General features: G+C 38.6%; 1 protein-coding gene across 1 annotated transcript in view; it reads right to left on the bottom strand.

Annotated features, from left to right (window-relative positions):
• The window catches only part of EXOC4 (exocyst complex component 4), an 817,730-nt gene that overhangs the window by 719,480 nt on the left and 71,011 nt on the right, over nucleotides 1-27,239 (bottom strand). The gene's annotated exons all lie outside the window — the stretch shown is intronic.

The following is a 27,239-nucleotide window of genomic DNA, read 5'->3' as shown; positions in this document are numbered from 1 at the left end:
GTAAAAAAATTAATAAACAGCCACAGATTCTATCAGCAAATCAAAAAACAGAACAGGTCTAAAAAAACGCAATTATTCCCTTACAGGAATCAGAGAGGTTTTTCAATTAAATTTGAAATTAAATTATACTTACACAGTAACTATCTAAGAATCACACACACACACACACAAAAACAGTTACGTTCCTCATATTAATACCCATCAATTAATAAGAGAGAGAAGAAATTAAAAGTAAGCAAATCTCCACAGAAATTTTTCCACAGACTACCATTTCTACAGTGAGTCATTTATTAACATTGGTGACATTTATCAACCTTCCCTGTTTATAAAATGCCACACTTGGTGCTGCAGGAGAATTCCAAAGAGCCAGACCACAGTCTAAAACTCCTACTTATTAGTTAGAGATAAGTAGCTTGATAAAAAGACATTATACATACATGTGGAAAAGAAAAGGTAAATAAGTTAAAATTATAACCAATAAGAGAGATGAAGAAAAAGAAAGGAAAAATAATAGGTACAAGTGAGACAAGACTGAGGAAAAGGGTAATGAAGAGTATCTCATAAATACAAAAGAACAACATTCTATTTTTATTTAAAAACATGTCCACCAGGGCTTCCCTGGTGGCGTAGTGGTTGAGAGTCCGCCTGCCGATGCAGGGGACGTGGGTTCGTGCCCCGGTCCGGGAGGATCCCGCATGCCGCGGAGCGGCTGGGCCCGTGGGCCATGGCTGCTGGGCCTGCGTGTCCGGAGCCTGTGCTCCACGGCGGGAGAGGCCACAGCAGTGAGAGGCCCACGTACCGCAAAAAAAAAAAAAAAAAAAAAAAAAAAAAAAACATGTCCACCAAAGCATCATTATCTATTGAAGACAGGTCTTGCTAAACCATGGAAGTTTTCTGAGTAGTATTATATGTCGAAAGTCTCTGCAGATGTTTAGACTACAGCTTTCATCCAAACCATCTGGTTTCTAACAGTGGTTCTTAACCCCTGCAGGAGCTGGGGAGAGGGCAGGGCTGGGATCTGAGACTTCTGTCACCTACTGAAAACCACAGGCCTTTCCCTCAACTAACATGTATATACACAAAACTTCTCATATGACTTCAGGGGTTTCCACAACTACCAAAAGAACTACAGGTTGAAAACCTCTGGCCCAAAAATAATTCTCTCATTTTACAAATGGCTGGATTAAGATAGACAAAAGCAAAAGTGAATACCAGCCTAAAGATGGACCCTAACAAAGTTGTCCCCATCCTCCCCTCTCCTCCACTCCTCTAAACAACTGAAAGGTTTTTAAAATGTGATATCCTGAAAGAACATATACATTCTTTACCAGATTCAAGCTCAACTATACAACACAAACCACTCCAAGTTGCTCAACACCACTGGAGTGTTTTGAAATCTACTTATTTAAGGAAGAATGAAAATATCCCAGTATATGGAATAAGTCCTTCTAACCACTGTATAACATCTCTGAAACCTCTACTTCAGATGACATGTAGGCTATTCTCAATCTCTTTTTTTGCTCGCAACTCATAAAATGCACTTAAGTACGAACATTTAATGTTCATTTAATGACACCCATGATATAATTACTTACACAAATTTGTTCTTAAGTGAATAAGTCCTCTACAGATTTATGCATAATTCTGCTGCCTTACTTCACCTCACTAGACCCCTGAAACCCACAAGAGAGAAGCACACAGAGAATGACCAAATCCATATGGTTTCCTTCACAGTGTAGAGGGCATTTGATGATACCATATTTAATTTTAAATATCTTGATAGTAGCAAACTGGGTGTAGAACCAAGAAGGCTTAAAGCCTCTAAACTGACATGACAATTCTGAAGGCAAGTCGAAAAAAGTCATCGATATTTCCAGACGTGACATTCCAATAACAGACATTTTAGTTACTGGTTTTGTTTCACACATGAAGAGCTAGACACCTCAGGCCACAGAATCACTCCATGCTGCAAAACCAACCTCAACAGCAGCAAAGTACTTAGCAACCAGGGAGCCATCGAAATTCTGCGTGGCAGAGGGGGAAAATGAAACAAAACTATAAGCAGAGCTTCAGGCAGGCAAGAAGGTAACAGAAATTCAGCTGGGACAAAAATGATCTTCACAAGAGCACATATGAATCACAGACAGGACACATGCAAAGGGCCACCTAAACATCTCAGGCACCTGCTGCAAGAGTGCTTGGGTAATGAGGTTCACGTAGTTGAAATCATTAAGCCCCTAGATTAAGTGGCATACAGCTACTTATATGCACACTAATATGATAGCCTATTAAAAAATAACAAATAAGCAAGGTATGAATAATAAAATGTCACAGCCCCAAATGGCACATTTGTTTACAACCTTATCTTTCTGTTTGTCTCCCAAAATCTCCTAGAGCATAAACACTGAACAGAGCCAGTATTAATTAATTTATATTATCTATTTCACTTACACCAGCTAAAAATTAAAAGGGAATTTAAAAAATAATATAGAGCTGAGGCTCGGGCTTCGGAGTTCAGATCCCAGGGAGAAGACTGGGGTCAGCTGCGTGAACACAGCCTGATGGGGGCTACTGCACCACAGCTAACCGGGAGGGAGCCTGGGGAAAAGTCTGGAAGTGCCTACGAGTCAAGACACCATTGTTGCAGGATGGGCAAGGAGAGGGGATTCAGAGCACCACCTAAACGAACTTCAGAGACAGGCTCAAGCCACAGATATCAGAGTGCACACCAGAGACGGGCAAGAAAGGCTAACGCTGCGCAGCCACCAAAAAGCCTGCGTGCAAACACAGGTCACTATCCCCACCTCCTCTCCCGGGAGCCTGTGCAGCCCGCCACTGCCAGCGTCCCGGGATCCAGGGACAACCTACCCGGGAGAACACACGGCGCACCTCAGGCCTCTGCAATGTCACACTGGCCTCTGCCGCACAGGCTCACCCCGCATTCCGTACCCCTCCTTTCCCCCAGACTGAGTGAGCCAGAGCCCCCCAATCAGCCGCTCCTTTAACCCCGTCCTAACTGGGTGGGGAACAGACGCCCTCAGGTGACCTACACACATAGGCGGGGCCAAATCCAAAGCTGAGCCCCAGGAGCTGTGCAAACAAAGAAGAGAAACGAAAATTTCTCCCAGCAGCCTCAGAAGCAGCGGATTAAATCTCCACAATCAACTTGATGTGCCCTGCATCTGTGGAGTACCTGAATAGACAAGGAATCATCCCAAAACTGAGGCGGCGGACTTCAGGAGCAACTGTAGACTTGGGGTTTGCTGTATGCGACTGACTAGTTTCTGATTTTTATGTTTATCTTAGTATAGTATTTAGGACTCGTTATCATTGGTGGATTTGTTTATTGGTTTCGTTGCTCTATTTTTATTACTTTAATTTTTTTATTTTAATAGTATTTTTTTACTTTTATTTTAATAACTTATTTTATTTTTTTCCTATCTTTCCTTTTCTTTCTCCCTTTTCCTCTGAGCTCTGTGGCTGACAGGGTCTTGTGCTCCAGCGGGGTGTCAGGCCTCAGCCTCTGAGGTGGGAGAGCCGAGTTCAGGACATGGGACCACCAGAGACCTCCTAGCCCCATGTAATATCAATAGGGGAGAGCTCTCCCAGAGATCTCCATCTCAATGATAAGATCCATCTCCACTCAACGAACAGCAAGCTACAGTGCTGGACACCCCATGCTAAACAACCAGCAACACAGAAACACAAACCCACCCATTAGCAGACAGGCTGCCTAAAATCATAATAACTTAACAGACACCCCAAACACACCACCTGACGCAGTCCTGCCCACCAGAAAGACAAGATCCAGCCTCATGCACCAGAACACAGGCACCAGTCCCCTCCACCAAGAAGCCTACAAAGCCCACTGAACCAACCTTACCCACGGGGGCAGACACCAAAAAGTGGGAAATACAAACATGCAGCCTGTGAAAAGGAGACCCCACACACAGTGAGTTCAGCAAAACGAGAAGACAGAGAAACACAGCAGATGACAGAGTAAGGTAAAAGCCAACCAGACCAAATAAAGAGGAAAGAGGAAGTCTACCTTAATAAGAATTCAGAGTAATGACATAAAAACGATCCAAAATCCTGCAACTAGAATGGAGAAAATACAAGAACCGTTTAACAAGGAACTAGAAGATCTAAAGAGCGAACAATGATGAACAACAGAATAACTTAAATTTAAAATTCTCTAGAAGGAATCAAGCAGAATAACTGAGGTAGAAGTACGGGTAAGTGACCTGGAAGATAAAACAGTGGAAATAACTAACGCAGAGCAGAATAAAGAAAAAAGAATGAAAAGAATTGAGGACAGTCTCAGAGGCCTCTGGGATTTTAAACACACCAACATTTGAATTACAGGGGTCCCAGAAGAAGAAAAGAAAAAGAAAAGGACTGAGAAAATATTTGAAGGGATTATAGTTGAAAACTCCCCTAATATGTGAGAGGAAATAGTCAATCAAGTCCAGGAAGCGCAGAGCCCCATACAGGATAAATCCAAGGAGAAACACACCAAGACACATATTAATCAAACTATCAAAAATTAAATACAAACAAGAAATATTAAAAGCAGCAAGAGAAAACAACAAATAACATACAAGGAATCCCCATAAGGCTAACAGCTGCTCTTTCAGCAGAAACTCTGCAAGCCAGAAGGGAGTGGCAAGATATATTTAAAGTGATGAAAGAGAAAAACCTACAACCAAGATTACTCTACCCAGCAAGGATCTCATTCAGATTTGAGGGAGAAATTAAAACCCTTACAGACAAGCAAAAGCTAAGAGAATTCAGCACCACCAAACCAGCTTTACAACAAATGCTAAAGGAACTGTTCTAGGCAGGAAAAACAAGAGAAGGAAAAGACCTACAAAACAATTAAGAAAATGGTAACAGGAACATACATATCTATAATTACCTTAAGTGTAAGTAGATTAAATGCTCCAACCGAAACACACAGACTGGCTGAATGGATACAAAAACAAGACCCGTATATATGCTGTCGATAAGAAGCCCACTTCAGACCTAGGGACACAGAGAGACTGAAAGTGAGGGGATGGAAAAAGATATTCCACACAAATGGAAATCAAAAGAAAGCTGGAGTAGCAATTCTCACATCAAACAAAATAGACTTTAAAATAAAGACTACTACAAGAAACAAAGAAGGACACTACATAATGATCAAGGCATCAATCCAAGAAGAAGATACAACAACTGCAAGATATTTATGCACCCAACATAGGAGCACCTCAATACACGAGGCAAATGCTAACAGCCATAAAAGGGGAAATCGACAGTAACACAATAATATCAGGGGACTTTAACAACCCAGTTTCACCAATGCACAGATCATCCAAAACGTAAATAAATAAGGAAACACAAGCTTTAAATGACACATTAAACAAGATGGACTTAATTGATATTTATAAGACATTCCATCCAAAAACAACAGAACACACTTTCTTCTTTAGTACTCATGGAACATTCTCCAGGATAGATCATATCTTGGGTCACAAATCAAGCCTTGGTAAATTTAAGAAAACTGAAATTGTATCAACTATCTTTTCCGACCACAACACTATGAGACTACATATCAATTACAGGACCACCTCACACCAGTTAGAATGGGCATCATCAGAAAATCTACAAACAACAAATGCTGGAGAGGGTGTGGAGAAAAGGGAACCCTCTTGCACTGTTGGTGGGCATGTAAATTGATACAGCCACTCTGGAGAACAGCATGGAGGTTCCTTAAAAAAATAAAAACATAATTACCATATGATCCAGCAATCCCACTACTGGGCATATACCCAGAAAAAACCATAACTCAAAAGACACATGCACCCCAATGTTCTTTGCAGCACTATTTACAACAGCCAGGTCATGGAAGCAACCTAAATGCCCATCGACAGACAAATGGATAAAGAAGTTGTGGTACATATATACAATGGAATATTACTCAGCCATAAAAAGGAATGAAATTGAGTCATTTGTTGAGATGTGGATGGATCTAGAGACTGTCATACAGAGTGAAGTAAGTCAGAAAGAGAAAAAACAAATATCGTATATTAACGCATGTATGTGGAACATAGAAAAATGGTACAGATGAACCGGTTTGCAGGGCAGAAGTTGAGACACAGATGTAGAGAACAAATGTATGGACACCAAGGAGGGAAAGCCACGGGGGGGTGGGGATGGTGGTGTGCTGAATTTTGCGACTGGGATTGACATGTACACACTGATGTGTGTACATAAAACTGATGACTAATAAGAACATGCTGTATAAGAAAATAAATAAAATAAAATGTAAAAATTAAAAAACAACTAATACTAAATTTCTTTGGGTTATTTGTATGGAATATGTTAATATAAATGTTTCAGACATTACATGAAATTCCTAAAAATCTTATATGTTCTGGTATAATATTATAAGTCATAATTCTAGTTATTACTTTTAAATGTATATCTCAGAAATAACTAAATTTCCTTGTCAATTGCATTATTATGAACTTTCATCAAATCTTTAACCGTGGTCATTTTTAAGTCTTTTGTCATTTACAGACAGTCCTGGGTGTACTCTGATGCTTTTGCAAAAATGTTCCTATAAAAGGGTTTCATCTTCGAGGAGTTCATGGAAAAGACTCTGACAAGTACAGGTTTCTGGTAACTGACTGTACTGCTGAACTGAATGAATAAGCATTTTCAGAACTCTAATGGAAAATTGATGAATTCATAAAAGTGCTAACAAAAGATCAAGATGAAAAAAAGATTAATTACATGGGACTGAGGGAACTGATGAGGATGATTATAATTTTTGTGACTTTCTCTTTGAATTTTTTAAAAATGTAATAAAAAACAAATGTAACTTTAAAGATCTGCATAGTATCTCATAGTATATTTAACAATTTCCTCATTGTTGAACATTTAGTTTAATATTTGTTAGAGCAAACACTACTTTATACACATATCTGTCTGCATTTCTGTTTATTCCTTATGATTGATTTCTAAAACAGTGCAATTATACTGAATTGTATTTACTTCCTACTGGAACACTGCATTTATTTATATTGTGAAAGTCATATTTTTCTGTCTATTCAAGTATGTATAATACCTAGTTTTGTTCATTGCAAAATAGACATAAATTCTTTCAATTCAAAAAAAGACTGTAAAAAATACAAACACATGGATGATAAGCAATACACTGCTAAATAACCAAGAGATCACTGAAGAAATCAAAGAGGAAATCAAAAATAACTAGAAACAAATGACAATGAAAACATGATGACCCAATACCTATGGGATGCAGCAAAGGAGTGCTAAGAGGGAAGTTTAGAGCAATACAGTTCTACCTCAAGAAACAAGAAACACCTCAAATAAACAACATAACTTTACACCTAAAGCAATCAGAGAAAGAAGAACAAAAGAAACCCAAAGTTAGCAGAAGGAAAAAAAATCATAAAGATCAGATCAGAAATAAATGAAAAAGAAATGAAGGAAATGACAGCAAAGATCAGTAAAACTGAAATCTGGGTTCTTTAAGAAGATAAACAAAATTGATAAACCACTAGCCAGACTCATCAAGAAAATAAGGGCGAAGACTGAAATCAACAGAATTTGAAATAAAAAAGGAGAAGTAACAACTGACACTGCAGAAATACAAAGGATCATGAGAGATTACTGCAAGCAAATTTATGCCAGTAAAATGGACAACCTGGAAGAAATGGACAAATTCTTAGAAAAGCACAACCTTCTGAGACCGAGCCAGGAAGAATTAGAAAATATAAACAGACAAGTCACAAGCACTGAAATTGAAACTGTGAATAAACATCTCCCAACAAACAAAAGCCCAGGACCACATGGCTTCACAGGCAAATTCTATCAAACATTAAGAGAAGAGCTAACACCTATCCTTCTCAAACTCTTCCAAAACATAGCAGAGGGAGGAACACTCCCAAACTCATTCTACGAGGCCACCATCACCCTGATACCAAAAACAGACGAAGATATCACAAAGAAAGAAAACTACAGGCCAATATCACTGATGAACATAGATGCAAAAATCCTCCACAAAACACTAGCAAACAGAATCCAAGAGCAGATTAAAAGGATCATACACCATAATAAAGTGGTGTTTATCCCAGGAATGCAAGGATTCTTCAATATATGCAAATCAATTAATGTGACACAAAATATTAACAAACTGAAGGATAAAAACCATATGATAATCTCAATAGATGCAGAAAAACCTTTCGACAAAATTCAACACCCATTTATGATAAAAACCCTCCAGAAGCAGGCATGAAGAGAACTTACCTCAACATAATAAAGGCCATATATGACAAACCCACAGCCAACATTGTCCTCAATGGTGAAAAACTGAAAGCATTTCCACTAAGATCAGGAACAAGACAAGGTTGCCCACTCTCACCACTCTTATTCAACATAGTTTTGGAACTTTTAGCCACAGCAATCAGAGAAGAAAAAGAAAAGGAATCAAAATCAGAAAAGTAAAACTGTCACTGCTTACAGATGACATAATACTATACATAGAGAATCCTAAAGATACTACCAGAAAACTACTAGAGCTAATCAATGGATGTGGTAAAATAGCAGGACACAAAATTAATGCACAGAAATCTCTTGCATTCCTATACACTAATGATGAAAAATCTGAAAGAGAAATTAGGGAAAATGCCCATTTACCACTGCAACAAAAAGAATAAAATATCTAGGACTAAACCTACCTAAGGAGACAACAGACCTGTATGCAGAAAACTATAAGACGCTGATGAAAGAAATTAAAGATGATACAAACAGAAAGAGAGACATACCACGTTCCTGGATTGGAAGAATCAACATTATGAAAAAGACTATATTACCCAAAGTAATCTACAGATTCAATGCAATCCCTATCAAACTACCAATGGCATTTTTCACAAAACTAGAACAGAAAATTGCACAATTTGTATAGAAACACAAAAGACACCGAATAGCTAAAGCAATCTTGAGGAAGAAAAACGGACCTGAAGAAATGAGGCTCCCTGACTTCAGACTATACTACAAAGCTACAGTAATCAAGACAGTGGGGTACTGGCACAACAAAAAGAAATACAGATCAATAGAACAGGATAGAAAACCCAGAGATAAACACACGCACATATGGTCACCTTGTCTTTGATAAAGGAGGCAAGAATATACAATGGAGAAAAGACAGCCCCTTTAATAAGTGGTGCTGGGAAAACTGGACAGCTACATGTAAAAGAATGAAATTAGAACACTACCTAACACCACACACAAAAATAAACTCAAAATGGATTAAAGACCTAAATGTAAGGCCAGAAACTATCAAACTCTTAGAGGAAAATATAGGCAGAACACTCTATGACATAAATCAATGCAAGATCCTTTTTGACGCACCTCCTAGAGAAATGGAAATAAAAACAAAGATAAACAAATGGCACCTAATGAAACTTAAAAGCTTCTGCACAGCAAAGGAAACCATAAACAAGACCAAAAGACAACCCTCAGAATGGGAGAAAATATCTGCAAATGAAGCAACTGACAAAGGATTAATCTCCAAAATATACAAGCAGCTCATGCAGCTCAATATCAAAAAAAACAAAGAACCCAATTTAAAAATGGGCAGGAGACCTAAATAGACATTTCTCCAAAGAAGATATACAGATTACCAACACACACAAAAGGATGCTCAACATCACTAATCACTGGAGAAATGCAAATCAAAACTACCGTGAGGTATCACCTCACACCAGACTGAATGGCCATCATCAAAAAATCTACAAACTATAAATGCTGGAGAGGGTGTGGAGAAAAGGGAACCCTCATACAATGTGGGTGGGAATAAAAATTGATACAGCCACTATGGAGAACAGTATGGAGGTTCCTTAAAAAACTACAAATACAACTACCATATGACCCAGCAATCCCACTACTGGGCATATACCCTGAGAAAACCATAATTCAAAAAGTATCATGTACCACAATGTTCATTGCAGCACTATTTACAATAGCCAGGACATGGAAGCAACCTAAGTGTCCATCAACAAATGAATGGATAAGGAAGATGTGTCACATATATACAATGGAACTCAGCCATAAAAAGAAATGAAATTGAGTTATTTGTAGTGAGGTGGATGGCCCTAGAGTCTGTCATACAAAGTGAAGTAAGTTAAAAAGGGAGAAACAAATACCGTATGCTAACACATACATGGAATCTTAAAAAAAAAAAAAAATGCTTCTGAAGAACCTAGGGGCAGGAAAGGAATAAAGACACAGACGTAGAGAATGGACTTGAGGACATGGGGAAGTCAAAAGGTAAGCTGGGACGACCTGAGAGAGTGGCACTGACGTATATACACTACCAAATGTAAAAGCAATAGCTAGTGGAAAGCAGCCACATAGCACAGGGCGATCAGCTCGGTGCTCTACCACCACCTAGAGGGGTGGGATAGGGAGGGTGGGAGGGAGACCCAAGAGGGAGGGGATATTGGGATATATGTATATGTATAGGTGATTCACTGTTATACAGCAGAAACTAACACAACACTGTAAAGCAATTATACTCCAATAAAGATGTTAAAAAAAAAAGAGGGCTTCCCTGGTGGCACAGTGGTTGAGAGTCCACCTGCTGATGCAGGGGACACGGGTTCGTGCCCTGGCCCAGGAAGATCCTACATGCCGCGGAGCGGCTGGGCCCGTGAGCCATGGCCACTGAGCCTGCGCGTCTGGAGCCTGTGCTCCGCAACGGGAGGGCCACAACAGTGAGAGGCCCGTGTACCACAAAAAAAAAAAAAAAAAAAAAAGAAGAATATAATCAACCATGAAGACTAGTCTGATAACCACAAAAAGCCTGTGAGGTCAGACAGAATTATTGGTGCTTTAAGGAAAAAACCTTGTATAAAAATAATTTAGCTGAAATTCAGTAAGGCCTCACACGACCATTAGCACAAAATATACATCTTTCCAAACTAATAAACCCTAAATCATTCTCTTGTATGTATCTCTATCCTTATACTATGTACTCAACGTGTTGGTTTTAGAACACTTTAAAATTGTAAATACTTCACTTCCTTTCCCAATTCTCTTATTTTTTTAAATAAGTTTATTTATTTTTGCTGCGTTGGGTTTTCTTTGCTGTGCCCAGGCTTTCTCTAGTTGCAGCGAGCGGGGACTACTCTTCACTGCAGTGCATGGTCTTCTCATTGTGGTGGCTTCTCTTGTTGCGGAGCACAGGCTCTAGGCGCGCAGGCTTCAGTAGCTGTGGCACACAGGCTTTAGAGCGCAGGCTCACTAGTTGTGGCACACGGGCTTAGTTGCTCTATGGCATGTAGGATCTTCTCAGACCAGGGCTCTAACCTGTGTCCCCTGCATTGGCAGGCGGATTCTTAACCACTGCGCAACCAGGGAAGTCCCTCCCAATTCTCTTTTTTATTTTTGCTGAGGATCTTATCAAGTGACGATTTCTTCAACTTGGTTTTGAAGATTTTCACTGACAGGACAGTGCTAAATGTAAACATTTAGCACTGTTACGACTCTGATGTTCTTTAACCAATTATTTCTACTAAAATGCTATTGGTCCCAATTGTTTCTTTTATACACACACACATAGTCCTAGACAGATAAACAGACATATCAGACAGATAAGGCAGACAGATCAGTATATATCTGTACAGACATATATGCCTAAGTGGATATAAATCATGTCCATGTGGTATCATGGAAGGAGGGTTTAACTAGGACACTTTGGTAGTCATGCAAGGATTAAGTAGATGCTATCTAAGGTCTTTTCAAACTCTGTAATTCCCTGTTTCCATTAACTAGGGTTTAACTCTGGATATCTCTAGTTCCAAGGCTTATAGTTAATTATGTATACCAATATTATAAAAGCCCATTTAATAACAGATAAGCAAGGTGAATAATCCATTTATGCAGCTAAGTATCTTATGAAAGAAAACTACTTTTTTGTTTCCCAGTGAATATGTAAAGCAATCTAGACTAGTCCCTGTCTGCTTTCTTTTCTCAGTATGTTTGGTAAGAAGATCAGTAACCCATGCCATGCCTATACACATATTTCATCCAACTGCAGAAGATAAGGGCCCTGGTAATACACTTAAAGTTTTATTAAATATGCTGTTTTATTTCATTTATCATTTATATTTATACATGTCAATTAAAGTACAAGAGATAATAGTACTGTTTACTATAAACTCCTATAGACGTCACTCCTTACACTATGCACAGGACATAAATTATGTAAAGTTCATATAAATGATTTCAATCTATAGAACTTAATTTACATGTTGTGTTCAAAAACATTACCCCTATTTAAGAGGAGAACTATGTGCCACTATTGAACAGAATTCAATATAAGAAAGAACCTTCAAAAAATTACCAAGCTCAATTAGACCACAAAATATCCAGAGAATTACACATTCACAATGCTGCCCCCAAAGATGGGAGCCTGGCCTCAGAACACTGTCAGTATTCTCAAGTAGAAAATAAGAAAGTTACCACTTAAAAATAATTCTTATGCTTCTGATCAAAATGGCACTATTAATTCATACTTGAGATATCCAATCTGCTCTAAACACAATTATACACAAAATATAAATTAAGAAATTAAAAAGAAATAGTGGGCTCAAAATTGAGAATAACATGTCTGTGGACAAGAAATGCAAACAAGTCGAGCCAGAGTGTGTGTGCAATGAGCTCTGGGTGGAGAAGCAGGCAGTCAACCAGGATTTGGCCCACGTAGGGTTATAGAGACTTAACACGCTCCACTGGCCAGGCGAGCTGACAAAATCCTCCACCAACGGCTGCAAGCACAGGGCCAAACAAGCTCTAGACCTACCGTGGTAGGCTATTGGCCTCATCAAATCCTTATCCTCCATTTACATCCCAGTGGAGGGACTTGGTCAACTACTTATCTTAAATACCATTCAGTTCACCAATGAAAAATTACCTCTAACATCTTTTATTCTAATTAACACACCCACTGGTGCAGACTGAGAGAGCAGTACTGGATGCACTGGTTGCCTCTGGAGTATAGAATCTTGATTAGGGGCTTTCAAATGTTAACTAACTACCCCTAGAGTATGCATTCCTGATTAAGGTACTTCAAATGTCAACTAAGCACCCCTAAGGTGCAGATTAAATTACACCCCACTCCTGAAAGGAGATTCCCAAAAGCTGTTGCCAGCTGCTACGTGGGGCGATCATTTACACTGAGCTAGGAGACTTTACAGCCTCGGCACAGGGATAGTTTCAGTTCAGCGGGACGGAACCTCACACTGCAGTGAGTTTTGAAAACACAATGAATGTACACTGATCCTTCCATAGTGAAACCGGGCTAAGGGGGAAATGACGGCATGTTTGATTGGGGAGAATGTAGAGTGGAATACTCTATTAGGATAAAAACAAACAAAACTAACATCTATTGAATCAATTTTCCTTGGGACAGTACTTAATGTGCATTGTATCACCTAGAGCAAGGAGGATGCACCTTTGTAGGTCAAGGAGTAGCAACCAATGGAGAAGAGGCTACTAGAAATATAACAGGGACACAGGATAACAGACAAGGAACAGATGAATAAATTGACAGTTTATATTAATATTCCCTAAAATGTATCAGACTGTGGTAGTTAATGTATGAGTTTGTAAGTTCAACTGCCCAGGGAGATAGTATGTAGAAAGAACAAGAACTTGGCATCACTTTAGATTTAATTATCATGTCTACCACTTTCTAGTTGTGTGATGTCTCTCAAGTTATTAAATCTTGCTGGACCTCAATTTCTTCATCTGTAAAGTGTAGATAACATTATCAATAGAATTGTGCCTATTAATGAGATAATATGACATCAAGAGAAATTCCCAAAAGTAAAACAATGTATTTTTAAAAATTCCAGCTTTAGGAACTCCAGGGTTGCTGAAGACAAGGGTGGTGGCTTAGGTCCCCATTTCTCAACATTTCCTCCAAGACCAACATAGAACAACAAGAAGAAGAAACAAAACTCATAAAAACTATGCCTTCATGATAACCGAAAGACAGAAATTGCCCCAAATTCAAAATAACTGTAAATAAAAATAAGAAAAAAGAACCCACCTAATCCCAGGAAGTAATATCTCATGCTCCTGCCCCACCCCTGCTTTGCCACAAGGCTTTGTTATAAGCAAAGGTAGACTATGAAAAACTATGACGAAGACATTAATTAAAAGGGAGTTAGGGATGAGCCTAAGATTGATCTAAAACCACCAAAGTTTTAGAAAGACAAATTCCACCCTAAGTTTCAAAATACTAAAAAAGTATCCAAGCAGATCACAGCATGGACTATAGGGACTTAAAAGCAGACACAATTTGAAAGAGCAGTGTTTGAAAATACACAGCCCCTGAGAGAGAAATAAGACAGAAAGAAAGAGATAAATGCCCTTTGGCTATTGGATGATGAAGGGAGAAAGAAGCAAAAAGAGAAACAGGAGAGTCAAAATTCAGAGAACAAACAAGCTTCCCCCTCTGCCAAAACAAAGTCAGCTAAGTATCTGGAATTTGCTATAATGACAGAGGAGGGAGCCAATGAGCTAGGAATCCTACAAAACACCCCAATATCATAAAAATAAACAGAAAAAACAATGAACACATTCTCATGAGAGTACTACCAAAAAAAAAAAAACCCAACACACATCAACAGAGGAGAATTTCATCCAATAGAACAAACATGAAGGACAAGAAAACTAGAAGATGACACTCCAGGTGGAATTAATATACTCAAACAAGAATTTGGGGATATGAAAAGCCACCTTGAGTCAAAAATTATGACAGACATGGACAATCAAAAGCAAACTGTGAAAAGAAAACTTACCGAACTCAGGAAAGAGATGGAAGAAAAAGACAAAAGTATCTCAGATGTGAAGAAAAAATACAAAATACCTATGTCAGAATAAACTGAAATGAATAATTTATAAAGGATACTGATGAAATGCAGGGAACCAAAGTAGAGGATAAAACAGAGATCAAAAAAGAAAAGAAATGAAAAGATGAAGAAGAAGGTAGTAGAAATGGAAGACAGGTGAAGAAAAAATAACAGTGATAAAGAGGGAAAGCAAACAACAGAACACTTAAAATTGTAAACAAAGAAAACTTAGGAAAAATAAGGAATGTATAAAATGAAACAATAGTTCATTGGGTATCTTGGAAAAGTAACAGCAAAAAAAATATCAAAACTCCAAGACATATCCTACTAAAACTATTAAGTTCCTAAGATTAAAAAATCCTTAAGGCCTACAGAATAAGGAACTTACAGGGGAAAAAAAAATTAGGCATCAGAATTTTCCTAAAGTGCTCAAAGGAAAAAAACAATAAAATAGCATTTTTTAAAAAACAATTCAATAATTGAAAGTGTAAACCAAAGAATTCATATCCCCAAGTTGTCCTTTAAGTAACAAGGCTACAGGGAAAGGGGAAAAAAAAAAAAGTTTTCAAATAAAGGAACTCTGCACCCATGACCACTACTTGAGGAATTTTTTAGGTAATAAACTTCATCCAATCAAGAGATGACTAGGGAGTGAGAGGGGGAAGATGGCAGAAGAGTAAGACGGGTAGATCACCTTCCTCCCCACAGATACACCAGAAATACATCTACACGTGGAACAACTCCTACAGAACACCTACTGAAGGCTGGCAGAAGACCTCAGACCTCCCAAAAGGCAAGAAACTCCCCCACGTACCTGGGTAGGGCAAAAGAAAAAAGAATAAACAGAGACAAAAGAATAGTGACGGGACCTGCACCAGTGGGAGGGAGCTGCGAAGGAGGAAAGGTTTCCACAAACTAGGAAGCCCCTTTGCGGGCTGAGACTGTGGGTGGCGGAGGGGGAAAGTTTCAGGGCCACGGAGGAGAGCACAGAAAAGAGGGGTGCACAGGTCAAAGCGGAGAGATTCCTGCACAGAGGATCGGTGCCGACCGGCACTCACCAGCCCGAAAGGCTTGTCTGCTCACCCACCGGGGCGGGCGGGGCTGGGAGCTGAGGCTCCGGCTTCAGTGCAGCGACAGGATGGCAGCGTGAACACAGCCTGAAGGGGTTACTGCACCACGGATAGCCGCCGGGAGGGAGTCTGGGAAAAATTCTGGACCTGCCGAAGAGGCAACAGGCTTTTTCTTCCCTGCTGCACGAGAGGAGAGGGGATTAAGAGCTCTGCTTAAAGGAGCATCAGAGACAGGCGCAAGCCACGGCTATGAGCGCGAACCCCAGAGACGGGCATGAGACGCAAAGGCTACTGCTGCCGCCTCCAAGAAGCCTCTGTGCAAGCACAGGTCACTATACACACCTCCCTTCTGGGGAGCCTGTGCAATCCGCCACTGCCAGGGTCCCGTGATCCAGGGACAACTTCCCCTGGAGAACGCACGGCGCGCCTCAGGCTGGTGCAACGTCATGCCAGCCTCTGACACCGCAGGATCGCCCCACATCCCCACCCCTCCCTCCCCCCGGCCTGAGTGAACCAGAGTCCCCGAATCAGCAGCTCCTTTAACCCCATCCTATCTGAGCGAAGAACAGACGCACTCCTGCAACCTACACGCAGAGGCGGGGCAAATCCAAAGCTGAGCCCCTGGAGCTGTGAGAACAAAGAAGAAGAAGGGAAGTCCCTCCCAGCAGACTCAGAAGCAGTGGAGTAAAGCTCCACAATCAACTTGATGTACTCTGCATCTGTGGAATACATGATTAGAGAACAAATCACCTCAAATTGAGGAGGTGGACTTTGACAGCAAGATTTATTATTTTTCCCCTTTTCCTCTTTTTGTGAGTGTGTATGTGTATGCTTCTGTGTGAGATTTTGCCTGTACAACTCTGCTTTCACCATTTGTCCTAGGGTTCTATCCGTTCATTTCTTTTTTTTTTAATTTTAAAAAAAATTTTTCTTAATAATTATTTTTTATTTTAATAATTTTATTTTACCTTCCTTTATTTTATTTTATCCTCTTTCTTTCTTTCTTCCTTTCTTTCTACTTTTTCTCCCTTTTCTTCTGAGCCATGGGAATGAAAGGCTCTCGGTGCTACAGCCAGGAGTCAGTGCTGTGCCTCTGACGTGGGAGAGACAACTTCAGGACACTGGTCCACAAGAGACCTCCCAGCTCCACATAATATCAAATGGCGAAAATCTCCCAAGGATCTCCATCTCAACACCAGTACCCAGCTTCACTCAAGGATCAGCAAACTACAGTGCTGGACACCCTAAACCAAACAACTAGCAAGACAGGAACACAACCCCACCCATTAGCAGACAGGTTGCCTAAAATCATAATTAGTCAACAGACACCCCAAAACACACCATCAGACGTGGACCTGCCCACCAGAAAGACAAGATCCAGCCTCATCCACCACAACACAGGCACTAGTCCCCTCCACCAGAAGGCCTACACAACCCACTGAACCAACCTTAGCCACTGGGGGCAGACACCAAAAACAATGGGAACAAAAAGGAGATCCCAAACACAGTAAGATAAGCAAAATGAGAAGACAGAAAAGCACATAGCAGATGAAGGAGCAAGATAAAAACCCACCAGACCTAACAAATGAAGAGGAAATAGGCAGTCTACCTGAAAAGGAATTCAGAATAATGATAGTAAAGATGATGCAAAATCGTGGAAATAGAATGGAGACAATACAAGAAACATTTAACAAGGACCTAGAAGAACTAAAGATGAAACAAGCAACGATGAACAACACAATAAATGAAACTAAAAATACTGTAGATGGGATCAATAGCAGAATAACTGAGGCAGAAGAACGGATAAGTGATCTGGAAGATAAAAAAGAGGAAATAACTACTGCAGAGCAGAATAAAGAAAAAAGAATGAAAAGAACTGAGGACAGTCTCAGAGACCTCTGGGACAACATGAAACGCACCAACATTCGAATTATAGGGGTTCCAGAAGAAGAAGAGAAAAAGAAAGGGACTGAGAAAATATTTGAAGAGATTATAGTTGAAAACTTCCCTAATATGGGAAAGGAAACAGTTAATCAAGTCTAGGAAGCACAGAGAGTCCCATACAGGATAAATCCAAGGAGAAATATGCCAAGACACATATTAATCAAACTGTCAAAAATTAAATACAAAGAAAACATATTAAAAGCAGCAAGGGAAAAACAACAAATAACACACAAGGGAATCCCCATAAGGTTAACAGCTGCTCTTTCAGCAGAAACCCTACAAGCCAGAAGGGAGTGGCAGGACATACTGAAAGTGATGAAGGAGAAAAACCTGCAACCAAGATTACTCTACCCAGCAAGGATCTCATTCAGATTTGATGGAGAAATTAAAACCTTTACAGACAAGCAAAAGCTGAGAGAGTTCAGCACCACGAAACCAGCTTTACAACAAATGCTAAAGGAACTTCTCTAGACAAGAGACACAAGAGAAGGAAAAGACCTAGAGTAATGAACCCAAAACAATTAAGAAAATGGGAATAGGAACATACATATCGATAATTACCTTAAATGTAAATGGACTAAATGCTCCCACCAAAAGACACAGATTGGCTGAATGGATACAAAAACAAGACGCATATATTTGCTGTCTACAAGAGACCCACTTCAGACCTAGAGACACATACAGACTGAAAGTAAGGGGACGGAAAAAGATATTCCATGCAAATGGAAACCAAAAGAAAGCTGGAGTACCAATTCTCAAATCAGACAAAATAGACTTTAAAATAAAGACTACTACAGGAAACAAAGAAGGACACTACATAATGATCAAGGCATCAATCCAAGAAGAAGATATAACAACTGCAAAATATTTATGCACCCAACATAGGAGCACCTCAATACATAAGGCAAATACTAACAGCCATAAAAGGGGAAATCGACAGTAACACAGACATAGTAGGGGACTTTAACACCCCACTTTCACCAATGGACAGATCATCCAAAATGAAAATAAATAAGGAAACACAAGCTTTAAATGATACATTAAACAAGATGGACTGAATTGATATTTATAGAACATTCCACCCAAAAACAACAGAATACACATTTTTCTCAAGTGCTCATGGAACATTCTCCAGGATAGATCATATCTTGAGTCACAAATCAAGCCTTGGTAAATTTAAGAAAATTGAAATTGCATCAAGTATCTTTTCCAACCACAATGCTACGAGACTAGATATCAATTACAGGAAAAGATCTGTAAAAAATACAAACACATGGAGGCTAAACAATACACTACTTAATAACGAAGTGATCACTGAAGAAATCAAAGAAGAAATCAAAACATACCTAGAAACAAATGACAATGCAGGCACGACGAGCCAAAACCTGTGGGATACAGCAAAAGCAGTTCTAAGAGGGAAGTTTATAGCAATACAATCCTACCTTAAGAAACAGGAAACATCTCGAATAAACAACCTAACCTTGCACCTAAAGCAATTAGAGAAAGAAGAACAAAAAAACCCCAAAGTTAGCAGAAGGAAAGAAATCATAAAAATCAGATCAGAAATAAATGAAAAAGGAATGAAGGAAACGATAGCAAAGATCAATAAAACTAAAAGCTGGTTCTTTGAGAAGATAAACAAAAGTGATAAACCATTAGCCAGACTCATCAAGAAAAAAAGGGAGAAGACTCAAATCAATAGAATTAGAAATGAAAAAGGAAAAGTAACAACTGACACTGCAGAAATACAAAAGATCATGAGAGATTACTACAAGCAACTCTATGCCAAATAAATGGACAACCTGGAAGAAATGGACAAATTCTTAGAAATGCACAGCCTGCCGAGACTGAACAGGAAGAAATAGAAAATATGAACAGACCAATCACAAGCACTGAAATTGAAACTTTGATTAAAAGTCTTCCAAAAAACAAAAGCCCAGGACCAGATGGCTTCAGAGGTGAATTTTATCAAACATTTAGAGAAGAGCTATCACCTATCCTCTCAAACTCTTCCAAAACATAGTAGAGGAAGGAACACTCCAAACCCATTCTGCGAGGCCACCATCACCCTGATACCAGAACCAGACAAGGATGTCACAAAGAAAGCAAACTACAGGCCAATATCACTGAGGAACATAGATGCAAAAATCCTCAACAAAATACTAGCAAACAGAATCCAACAGCACATTAAGAGGATCATACACCATGATCAAGTGGGGTTTATTCCAGGAATGCAAGGATTCTTCAATATATGCAAATCAATCAATGTGATACACCATATTAACGAATTGAAGGAGAAAAACCATATGATCATCTCAATAGATGCAGAGAAAGCTTTCGACAAAATTCAACACCCATCTATGATAAAAACCCTGCAGAAAGTAGGCATAGAGGGAACTTTCCTCAACATAATAAAGGCCATATATGACAAACCCACAGCCAACAACGTCCTCAATGGTGAAAAACTGAAAGCATTTTCACTAAGATCAGGAACAAGACAAGGTTGCCCACTCCTACCACTCTTATTCAACATAGTTTTGGAAGTTTTAGCCACAGCAATCACAGAAGAAAAGGAAATTAAAGGAATCCAAATTGGAAAAGAAGAAGTAAAGCTGTCACTGTTTGCATGACATGATACTATACATAGAGAATCCTAAAGATGCTACCAGAAAACTTCTAGAGCTAACCAATGAATTTGGTAAAGTAGCAGGATACAAAATTAATGCACAGAAATCTCTGGCATTCCTATACACTAATGATCAAAAATCTGAAAGTGAAATCAAAAAAACCTCCCATTTACATTGCAACAAAAAGAATAAAATATCTAGGAATAAACCTACCTAAGGAGACAAAAGACCTGTATGCAGAAAATTATAAGACACTGATGAAAGAAATTAAAGATGATACAAATAGATGGAGAGATATACCATGTTCTTGGATTGGAAGAATCAACATTGAGAAAATGACTCTACTACCCAAAGCAATCTACAGATTCAATGCAATCCCTATCAAACTACCATTGGCATTTTTCACAGAACTACAACAAAAAATTTCACAATTTGTATGGAAACACAAAAGACACCGAATAGCCAATGCAATCTTGAGAACAAAAAACGGAGCTGGAGGAATCAGTCTCCCTGACTTCAGACTATACTAGAAACCTACAGTAATCAAGACAGTATGGTACTGGCACAAAAACAGAAAGATAGATCAATGGAACAGGATAGAAAGCCCAGAGATAAACCCATGCACATATGGTCACCTTATCTTTGATAAAGGAGGCAGGAATGCACAGTGGAGAAAGGACAGCCTCTTCAATAAGTGGTGCTGGGAAAAGTAGACAGGTACATGTAAAAGTATGAGATTAGATCAGTCCCTAACACCATACACAAAAATAAGCTCAAAATGGATTAAAGACCTAAATGTAAGGCCAGACACTATCAAACTCTTAGAGGAAAATATAGGCAGGACACTCTATGACATAAATCACAGCAAGATCCTTTTTGACCCACCTCCTAGAGAAATGGAAATAAAAACAAACAAATGCGACCTAATGAAACTTAAAAGCTTTTGCACAGCAAAGGAAACCATAAACAACACCAAAAGACAACCCTCAGAATGGGAGAAAATATTTGCCAATGAAGCAACTGACAAAGGATTAATCTCCAAAATTTACAAAAAGCTCATGCAGCTCAATTACAAAAAAACAAACTATGGAATCCAAAAATGGGCAGAAGACCTAAACAGACATTTCTCCAAAGAAGATATACAGACTGACAACAAACACATGAAAGAATGCTCAACATCATTAATCATTAGAGAAATGCAAATCAAAACAACAATGAGATATCATCTCACATCAGTCAGAATGGCCATCATCAAAAAATCTAGAAACAATAAATGCTGGAGAGGGTGTGGAGAAAGGGAACACTCTTGCACTGCTGGTGGAAATGTGAATTAGTACAGCCACTATGAAGAACAGTATGGAGGTTCCTTAAAAAACTACAAATAGAACTACCATATGACCCAGCAATCCCACTACTGGGCATATACCCTGTGAAAACCAAAATTCAAAAGGAGTCATGTACCAAAATGTTCATTGCAGCTCTATTTACAATAGCCAGGAGATGGAAACAACCTAAGTGTCCATCATCAGATGAATGGATAAAGAAGATGTGGCACATATATACAATGGAATATTACTCAGCCATAAAAAGAAACGAAATTGAGCTATTTGTAATGAGGTGTATGGACCTAGAGTCTGTCATACAGAGTGAAGTAGGTCAGAAAGAGAAAGACAAATACCATATGTTAACACATATATATGGAATCAAAGAAAAAAAAATGTCATGAAGGACCTAGGGGTAAGACAGGAATAAAGACACAGACCTACTAGAGAATGGACTTGAGGATACAGGGCGGGGGAAGGGTAAGCTGTGACAAAGTGAGTGAGGGCCATGGACATATATACACTACCAAACGTAAAATAGCTAGCTAGTGGGAAGCAGCCTCATAGCACAGGGAGATCAGCTTGGTGGTTTGTGACCACCTAGAGGGGAGGGATAGGGAGGGTGGGAGGGAGGGAGGCGCAAGAGGGAAGAGATATGGGAACATATGTATAGTATAACTGATTCACTTTGTTATAAAGCAGAAACTAACACATCATTGTAAAGCAATTATACTCCGATAAAGATGTTAAAAAAAAAAAAACCTGTCACATTTACAGAAATCAATTTGTAAAAATTAAAGTCTAACAATGCCAATTTAACAGTAAGAGGTAGAGAAACATGCACTGCTTGGAGAATTCTACATTGGTGTAACTACTTTAAAAATCAATTGCAAGTAAACTTTAAAAGGCACAACATTCCTATCCATACACACACATGCACCCTAAGAGCAAGGCTTCCCTACCTCCTGGGCATCATGGCACATACAGAAAATAATAGTACTTTTATAGCACAGCTAGGGTATATGAAGGTGGCTGCATGTGGCTAGAAAGGACTTGCCGAGAGATTCTGACTGCCCCAACTGGCTATTCCAAAGGCTGAAATGTTTATCTTAGATATACTATAAACCATTCCAGGGGTTGGGAAACTGTCCTAGAGAAATATATACAAGAATCTTCATTGCTGTAAGGTTCCCAATAATGAAAAAGAAACAACTTATACCTTGTCTATGTATAACAGAATGAATAAAGTATGATCTAGTTATATAATAAAATACTATGACAGTAGTAAAATTAATAAACTAAAGTTATAGCACATGAGAAAATCCAAAAATACAATGTTGAATGAAACACTCCAGTAGTAGAATAATACATATTGTATTATATAATTATAAGTTAATTAAGCAATTATATAATTAAAATTAATAAGTAAATTAATTTACTTAAGCCTTAAAATATTCAAAGGACAATACAGTTTGGATGTATAAACATAAAATTTATATATAAATATAAATATATATAAACTACATGCATTGTTTCTATTTGACAAATGCCCAAAATATGTACACATATACATACATACACACAGTAAAAGTATGAAAACATACAGGAAAAAGATACAGAACAATTTCAAAATAGCAGCTAACCTCTGGGGTAGAAGGGAGAGGAAAGAATTGGGAAAGAAGTCATGAATTCATGGGAGCTTCAATTACACGTGTAATGTTTTATTTTTTTAAAAAAGAATCTGGAGCAAATATAGAAAAATAGTAAGATTTATTAATCTAGTGGGAAGTACATAGGTGATGGTTATATTGATCTCTGATGCATGAATAATGTAATATTCATATTTTATAATATTGATTATAAATATTTTAATAAATACAGAATACAGGCACACCTTGTTTTATTGTGCTTTGCAGATATTGCATTTTTTACAAATTGAAGGTTTGCAGCAAGCTTGAGTCAAGGAAGTCTATCAGCATCATTTTTCCAACAGCATTTGCTCACTCTGTCACATTTTGGTAATTCTCACGATTTGTCTAAACTTTTTCATTATCATTATTATATTTGTTATGGTGATCAGTGATCTCTGATATAACTACTGTAACTGTTTTGGAATGCCACAAACCACAGCCAAGTAAGATGGAAAACTTAATGGATAAATATTGTGTGTGTTCTGACTGCTCCACTGACTGGCTGTTCCCCTCTCCTCAGGCCTCCCTATATCCAAGGACACAACAATACTGAAATTAGGCCAATTAATAACCCTACAATGGCCTCTAAGTGTTCAAGTGAAAGGGAGAGTCAGTCAATAGGGCAAACTTCATTGCTGTCTTATTTTAAGAAATTGTCACAGCCTTCCCAGCCTTCAGCAACTACCACCTGATGATCAGTCAGCAGCCATCAACTCCAAGGCAAGACCCTCCACCTTTTTACTTCAGTAAAAAGATTACAACTCACTGAAGGCTAAGATGATGGTTAGCGTCTTTTAGCAATAAAATGTTTTTAAATTAAGCTATGTATATACATTGTTTTTTTAGACATAGTGCTATTGCATACTTAATAGACTACAGTATAGTGTAAACATAACTTTTACATGCACAGGGGAACCAAAAACTTCCTGTGACTCACTTCACTGTGGTGGTCTGGAACCAAACCCACACTACCTCTGAGGTATACCTGTATTTATATTCTGTATCTTTTTCCTGTTTGTTTTCATACTTTTACTGTGTATATGTATGTATATGTGTATATAGGCTGTACATGTGTAAATGCAGACTATATATATTGTTTCTATATATTGATCCATATGTCTGTTTTTGTCCCAATACCACACTGTTTTGATTACTGTAGCTTTGTAGTATTGTCTGAAGTCTGGGAGGGTTACGCCTCCTGCTTTGTTCTTTTTCCTCAGATTTACTTTGGCAATTCTGGGTCTATATATTTATATATGTGTATATGTTATACAGTATTTATTCATATTTATAAACTATATTATTAAATACATTTTTATACATTAAAAATTAATATTTTTCTTAAAATAAACTCTGGTCTTGCTTCATTTTTACATTTAGAAACATATGAACTATTAGTTCTATTTTGTCTCCCTTGTATATATTCCTCAACTCTACTTTTGACCAATCATAGAAGTCAAAGATATTTAATAAGAGCAAATGCAAGGATACTTCAGAAACAGTTGATTTAAAATAGTAAGGGAGGGGACTTCCCTGGTGGTGCAGTGGTTAAGAATCTGCCTGCCAATCCAGGGGACACGGGTTTGAGCCCTGGTCCAGGAAGATCCCACATGCCGCGGAGCAACTAAGCCCATACGCCACATCTACTGAGCCTGAGCTCTAGAGCCCATGAGCCATAACTACTGAGCCCGCCTGCCACAACTACTGAAGCCCGCATGCCTAGAGCCCATGCTCCACAACAAGAAGCCACCGCAGTGAGAAGCCCGCGCACCGCAACAAAGAGTAGCCCCCGCTCACCGCAACTAGAGAAAGCCCACACGCAGTAACAAAGACCCAATGCAGCCAAAAATAAATAAATTAATTAATTAAAGAAAAAAATACCAAGGGAGGTCCTGTCCTGAGGACAGAAGTAACTCAAAAGGTGTCAAGATTCTGGAGAATCAGATCTTCACTATTCTAGACATTTGAGTTCCAAAAAGAGAAGTTTCATCTCCTTTTATGTTAGGATTCATAGCTCCCAACGCATGTGAAGAGAATTTTTAAAATATCAGACCCAAAATTCTTAAGATAAATATCAAGTCTCAGAACAAGGTTTGATGAAATAAAACACACATCAAGAAAACAGCAGCAAAATAAAAAAAAAATCATCTCATTTGTGATCTCTTTAAGTTTTATTGCTTAACCTATGCTGGTTCCAAAAAGGAAGGGAGTAGGAAGTCCAATTTCATTATAGTTATATTCACAGCAATCCCAGCAGGAGTGTGAATAAAATGAATAAAGAAGCCACAATGAAATGCCTGTGTATCTTGGGAGTAATTGCTCAGTCAAAACGTTCCAAAGGCAATTTGCCAAATAAAAAGACATAATGGGAATCCAAAAGCTTAAACCAACATTTTACTATAATTATTGGCTTTTCTCCACACTTCGCCCATCCTTCTACCTAAGTTATAGTTGAATTACTGTTTCTAAATTAGACTTTAGTTTCCCTGTATATTACAAAATACTGTGACTGATGAGAATAATAGAAAAAAAGGCTTGCAAAATACATCTTTTACATATTCAGAGTGAGGACAGCATGAGGCCAGCCTCCAACAATTACCATCTTGGTTGAACCTGGACCAATCACTCAACCTCCCTGGATTCAGTTTCCACATTTGTAAAAAGAGTTTTAAAAATAAGCCTTGATTAACTGGAGTATGAGCAGTTTTTCATATATTTACTAGCATAGGTGTCCTCTTATGCAAACTGCCTGTTCATATTTTTGCCTATTTTTCTACTTGCTTGCTTCATTGATTTATAGGGATTCTTTATATATTCTGAATACTTAACGTCTGTCAGATAAATGCCAATCTTTCCATGTATATAGACTCTTCTGTGAATTGCACATTATTTGCCCAGTTCTTTATTATGCCATTGCTTTTTTTCATTATTATGTAAGAAAATTAAGCGGATGCTAATCATTTTCCTCTTAATGCATTGCTTGCTTCTGCCAATATGTGCCTTGATTTTGCATTTTGTAAGTAAATGTTTTATTTTTTAATTAGATGATGCATAGACATATATAATTCCATACTTTTAGGATAACTTAAACACCTGATAATACACTTAAATGTCATATAAATATGATAATCTTAACAGTGACAATATCAGTGTTGTCACTGATAATGACAACAGTACCCGCTCCAACTACCTTGTAGGACTGCTGCATCAGTTGAATGATGTAACGTATCTTGCAAACTATAACATGTAAACTATGATAAGATCACCTCTCAGGGACTTCCCTGGTGGCCCAGTGGTTAAGAATCCGCCTGCCAATGCAGGGGACATGGGTTCGAGCCCCGGTCCGGGAAGATCCCACATGCCGCGGAGCAACTAAGCCCATGTGCCACAACTACTGAGCCTGCGCTCTAGGGCCCACGAGCCACAACTACTGAAGCCCGTGTGCCACAACTACTGAAGCCCGCACGCCTAGAGCCCGTGCTCCGCAACAAGAGAAGCCACCGCGATGAGAAGCCCACGCACCGCAATGAAGAGTAGCCCCCGCTCACCGCAACTAGAGGAAGCCCACGCACAGCAATCAAGACCCAACGCAGCCAAAAATAAAATTAAAAATAAAATTAATTTAAAAAAAAGAATAGCTCTCATAGAAAAGTCACTC

The sequence above is a fragment of the Tursiops truncatus genome, chromosome 9 (assembly GCF_011762595.2).
Source record: "Tursiops truncatus isolate mTurTru1 chromosome 9, mTurTru1.mat.Y, whole genome shotgun sequence".
In the NCBI taxonomy this organism is placed as follows: domain Eukaryota; kingdom Metazoa; phylum Chordata; class Mammalia; order Artiodactyla; family Delphinidae; genus Tursiops; species Tursiops truncatus.
This window is presented reverse-complemented; position numbering and strand designations above follow the sequence as displayed.